General features: G+C 32.8%; 2 pseudogenes; both read right to left on the reverse strand.

The window, feature by feature from the left end:
- Positions 1–252: 252 nt before the first annotated feature.
- Positions 253–990, reverse strand: LOC141551176 (USP6 N-terminal-like protein; annotated as a pseudogene).
- Positions 991–1,411: 421 nt separating this feature from the next.
- On the reverse strand, positions 1,412–4,203 carry LOC141551180 (USP6 N-terminal-like protein; annotated as a pseudogene).
- Positions 4,204–6,169: the final 1,966 nt, after the last annotated feature.

The raw sequence follows: 6,169 nt of genomic DNA on the forward strand, positions 1-6,169 counted from the left end.
AAGGGCCAATCATGACACAAATTAAAATGCTTAGCTTTGGTGTCATCTAACTGGGATTGCAAATGTTTTATATATATTATTATTAACATACATAGAATTGTACAAATTACTCTTAACTGTACAAAATACAACTTTGGGAATTATAAACATAGCAAAGTAGATCTTAAATGATTTCTATTATTTTCTGTTAAGTTAACATGAGGAGACTGCCATAGTAACACTGATTCATATATAGAAATTTCATCATAGCATCTATGGTGGTATACTTGAATATTGATATCCAGATGAACTGACATCTTCGAAAAATGGTGAAGTTCTATATATCATTGAACTATCTGTTAAAATAGGGAAGGATATAGTCCTGAATAGCTAGATGCTGATAAATTGTATGCTTTGATAACTTGCTGAAGTGACTTCTGTTTGCACTTCAGTTCCATGATTATCCATATTCTTTAGGGTTGTAAATGTATAAGTAAATTCTGGATATTTTCTGTTTAACTGGTAAATAATCCACTAGAGAGATTATGAAGTCATCATTCACAGGAGACCTTGAATTGCCTGAATATGAACTGGCATCACTGAGATCAACAAGTAGGACTTCTATTCAATTAAATGGCAGCATAAGAGGGGCAATATAGGTATAAGATTTGTCTGGAGAAAATTCTATGGAAGGACTGATTTGAGTTCCATGATTATAATGTAAAGTTATGAAATTTGTGTTAACAGTACAAGAATGTGTTGGAGAAAATCCATGTTCAACAGGGGAATTACTATAGAATGGTAGTGAAATTAATTCTGTCTTATGCCATCAGCCTGGACTGAATTTCTTGCAGAATTTGGTGAATGAAAAGTAAAATTATTGATATTTTTTATAAAGTAGAATATCTCTCAGAAAAAAATTTTGAAAGATACTTGGGTAAAATACATGTGATGGGAATCTGACAAGGGAAACTGAGGCTGGAAAACCCCAAAAAGAGTCATTTCCCACATTATGGTGACCTAGAAGCCCAGGACCAACCCCACCTCTGTTAAGTAAGACTAATTTACCTTTCTATAGAGTTCAGCAGACACCACCCAAGTTTTCTATAGAGCTGAACTAAAGCTAAGTAATTAAGTACCCCTACATAACTATCAATAGAACTGAATTCACCTTAAACACCTCCACTTAAGCTCTATATAATTTGTACTATCACTAATCAAACTTTCTATATCCTTACTGAAGGCCTATTCAAACCCAATAGCTGTGTATTGTCTCAAATCATATCTAAGAGGGTGGGAAGAATGGGTGGACCAGCAGAATGGACAGAACTCTAATACCATCTAAGAGTTCTGCTCCATTTTGAGATCTCTTGATGATTTATAATAAACTTAAACTTCTAATTTTACTTATAATTAAGTAAATTCTTTTACTTCACCCGTGCCTTGTCTCATCAAAAGCCTGCACATCCCCAACACATGGATTTTGAGAATAAGTTCTTTCTAATTCTTCCTCAATGGAAGTTCTATTTTCATTTTAAGTTCCTGGCATATCATCATACTGAGAGACATTGGAACCATATTTACCTTTATCATCCTCTACTTTAACCTTGAGTCTTACATTTAATGCCTTATCTCAACAAGACTTTGATATGTACCTATGGGTATGTGATTTATTGTTCTATTTTTGCATTCAATTTTATATTTTGCTGGGGTTTTTTTGTTTGTTTGTTTTTTGTTGTTGTTGTTGTTGTTTTTGTTTTCTTTTTTTTTTTTTTTTTTTCCCCCCAGTGGCTGATATATCAGAAGATTATTCCACTTTGGTTAAAAATCACTCCATGTATCTGGTCACATTAGAATTTTGGTTAGCTGCTGCATTATTATATTGCTTAGAATTCTCTTGTATATTTGGTTGTTATTTTCTTGGAGTCTTTACCTCAGCCAAATGTTTCCACTATGTTTTTGTTTGTTGTTGTTGTTGTTGTTGTTGTTGTTGTTGTTGTTGTTGTTGTTGTTGTTGTTGTTATTGTTGTTGTTGTTTTTTCTATTCAGATAAGCCTATTTAAGAAGGAATCCTTTCCTTTGCATTCATTGTTCTTTGATAATGGGGCTATATGTCTTGTCTTTTGGAAATTGCAGTGATGTTTTTTGTTGTTGGTGTTATTTTGTTTTGGTTTGTTTTAGGATGATTGGGAATTAGATGTGCCAATATTTTTCTGTCAATTGTTTAGGTACTTAACAACAGACTGAGATTCAGTTAGAAATAGCCTCAGAGGTTTCTTTGGGCTTCATCCCCTTTGCCATGGGGGGAAATTAACTTGGTCTGTTTCTGTTCAAACATAGAGTTCTATGTTGCTCTAATATAAGTTGCTCTATTACAAAGTCACCATCAAAGAAAAAAGTAATAGGCCAGTGTTTCCTGAAAAAATTTCACAAGCTTTTTCATAGCCAGCTTTAATTCATATTTAATATATAGCTTCAAGATTGTAAGTAAGAGTTCATTTTCCTTCAGATACGTAAATATCTCATATCCTGACATTTAGTGTACAGGGGATTTTGAGCAAGAAAATACTAAAAGAACAATTATATCAAATCTTATGTAGATTTTTTTTTTTTTGAGAAACTAAGTTTTTCTTAAGTTTAGCAGAAATTTCTTCAGTATTTTACATGGTATTGTTAAAACTACAAAAGCTTAAAAAAAAACCTTGGTTAAAAAAAAAAATACCACTACACACCTGTCAGATTGGCTAAGATGACAGGAACAAATAATGATAAATGTTGGAGGGGATGTGGGGAAACTGGGACACTAATACATTGCTGGTGGAGTTGCGAAAGAATCCAGCCATTCTGGAGAGCAATCTGGAATTATGCCCAAAAAGTTATCAAACTGTGCATACCCTTTGACCTAGCAGCGCTACTATTGGGCTTATATCCCAAAGAAATACTAAAGAGCTGAAAGAGACATATATGTGCCAAAATGTTTGTGGCAGCTCTTTTTGTTGTAGCTAGAAACTGGAAGATGAATGGATGTCCATCAGTTGGAGAATGGTTGGGTAAATTATGGTATATGAAGGTTATGGAATATTATTGCTCTGTAAGAAATGACCAGCAGGAGGAATACAGAGAGGCCTGGAGAGACTTAAATCAACTGATGCTGAGTGAAATGAGCAAAACCAGAAGATCACTATACACTTCAACAACAATACTATATGAGGATGTATTCTGATGGAAGTGGAAATCTTCAACATAAAGAAGATCCAACTCACTTCCAGTTAATCAATGATGGACAGAGGTAGCTACACCCAGAGAAGAAACACTGGGAAGTGAATGTAAATTGTTAGCACTAATATCTGTCTGCCCAGGTTACATGTACCTTCGGAATCTAATGTTTATTGTGCAACAAGAAAATGATATTCACACACATGTATTGTATCTAGACTATATTGTAACACATGTAAAATGTATGGGATTGCCTGTCATCGGGGGGAGGGAATAAAGGGAGGGGGGGATAATTTGGAAAAATGAATACAAGGGATAATATTATAAAAAATATATATATAATAAAAATTTATTAATTTTTTTAAAAAAAAAGCTATGCATAGCATACTTGGGGGCCAAAAGTGGCTTCACCATGCCCAGAAGGCCATTTTTCTTTTTCATTCATTTATATAGAGAGCAAAGCAATGATCTGGCTTATTCCCTGAAAGTATCCAAATTCCATATTGCAAATAGAATGTGCAGCTATATTATGGAATAAGGATTGTTGCTTTATACCCTGTCCATCTCTAAACAAAATATAGCCACTATATGTGTGGTTCACATTAAGATGAATCAGGTAAAAACCTTTTGCTAAATATTTTAGTTTATTGTTTTTTGTTTCTTCTTTAATTCTAGAAATCTCAAGTAGTAAAGACCAGACTTAACATCTGAGCTGAAGTGGAATTCCTTTGTAAATTCTATGAAACTTCTCTGTATTCTACACAGCTGTTCAGTATTTTCAGCTATTTTTTTTTTCACTTTCCAGGTGCTTTTGCCTTTCTACTGCTGCATTGTGGTATGGAAAATCCTCTTCATGCAAAAAGCCACATCTGTTGGTGTCTTTGTAATCAAGGTAATTAGCATCTCTCAAGGTTCAATTCCTATATCTTCACTACAGTAGTCATATTTGGCAATTCTTTCAGGCTGTTCTTAGGCAAGTTTAAGTGCTACATTCTGCTTCAAATTCATGACTAGAATTGTTTGGAAAGGCCAGAAGGGGTCAAGTTACAAAGGCTTTTAAAAAGCCAAATAGGGTATTTTCTATTTGTTTCTAGAGGTGATGGAGAGATAATAGAGTTTGTTGAATAGGGGAGTAAAGTGGTCAAAAGATCTATTTGACAGCAGAGCTGAGGAGAGATTTAAGTGGGGAAAAACTTGTGGCAGGTAGAACATTTTACAAATTGTACTTATACAGCATATTATGCCACATATTTTTGCATCATAATAGTATGTGAGCAATTTAAATAGCCCCGTTATTACAATTTAGTTTCATATCTCAATATAGGGAATGCTGATCAAAAATTTTGTTTCAATCCTAGAGAAAACATTACTGCACTGCAGCCACAAAAATATATCCTGATGTGGTAGTGGGAGTTTTGTTAATGGAAACTTCTTTGTTCTGTAAATATTGGAACCATCATTAAGCTTTGAAGAAGCAAAAAAATATATATTTCAAAAGCTATCAAATTAAGTAACTAAAGTCTACCTAAAGAATACATTGGAAGATTAGGTAAGAAGGTTGAAAAGACAATGTGGCATATGGTAAGGAGTTCTACTTTGGATTTAGAAGATTCTAATATGAATCTCATTTCTGTCACATGCTAATTTTTAAAACTGGCCAGGGCATTTTCATTTTTATTTGGTCTTCAGTTTTCTCAACTGTAAAAGAAGGATCTGAACTAGATATTTTCAAGTAAGCTTTAATAAGCTTTATATCCATGATCCTGTGACTCTTCAGGATGAAAGTCTAAATAAAATAGCTCAATATTAACCCGAGGGTTTAGATTCTGGCCACATAGGAGTCCTTTGTTTTATGGGGGAGAGGAATTGAATACCTTATTTATTATAAAATCATCAGCTATTGCATTTGCTTTTTAGGAGGGTGGCTACAGAAATGCAGAGTAACCAGGGCTCTAGAAGAAGTTGATAGAGTGAGGAAAAACCTTAAGAATCAAACTTTTAAAAAATGTGTTAATCTCTTTGTTCAGGAAAAATTATTAATTCCTTAGAGTCTCTGCCTCTTGTCTGTTTTGTCTTGCCTCCCATTTGTTATTAAAGAATAAATCCACAAAGTTTAACCCTTGGCCCACTTTGGTATGAAAGTTTTCTAAGGTCAGTTTTCTCTTGTCATTTCTTTTTGGAATAATCCCTAATTCCTAAAGTTATACATCATCCTAAATGTAATACTTTTTTCTCTATCACCCCAATGGGGATCATCCCCCTTCAATTCATACTCTTTTATTTTCTGTTATTATCCTTTTTATGCATTTATCTATCCAGACATCAATATATTTAAAAAAAGCATGACTTCAATGCTGGCAAAAGCCTAGGTATAAGGAAATGAGAACACTGAATTCAAAAACCAATTGTTACTAATTTTAGCTTTCATACTAAGCATCTCTCAAAGTATAAGATAACATTGATGACCTTGCTAGAAGTAAGCTAAAATCTCAGCCTCCCACACTTCCTTTTCTTCACAGTTAATTTATATATCTCAAGAAAAACATGTATTAACTGTCATATTTCAGGCATATTCTAGCAAAATAGCCTATCTTTCCCTACAATTTGTCACTTCCACAATTTAACAACACAAGTAGCTTCATTAATTAAAGCTTCAGTTTATCATTTTAATTGTCATAATTTTCTCATTTCATATTTTTATCCCTTGCATATAAAACAGCATTTAAGACATTTAAAGTTATTAGTAAGAATAGTTCATATTTTTTCTTTCCATTTAAATATATTTGTTTCTCAATCAATAATTTTTTATATGTCTATTACATATTGGACATTATAACAGATATCAGTAATATAATATTAGTAAAACAAACTACTTATAATTACAATCTAGAATTACATTATAGGGATGTACATGGTTTTGTAATCTGTGAAGGAACAGAACAAAGAATTTAACTTTCATAATACAAGTTTACTA

The sequence above is a fragment of the Sminthopsis crassicaudata genome, chromosome 1, assembly GCF_048593235.1.
Source record: "Sminthopsis crassicaudata isolate SCR6 chromosome 1, ASM4859323v1, whole genome shotgun sequence".
Taxonomy (NCBI): domain Eukaryota; kingdom Metazoa; phylum Chordata; class Mammalia; order Dasyuromorphia; family Dasyuridae; genus Sminthopsis; species Sminthopsis crassicaudata.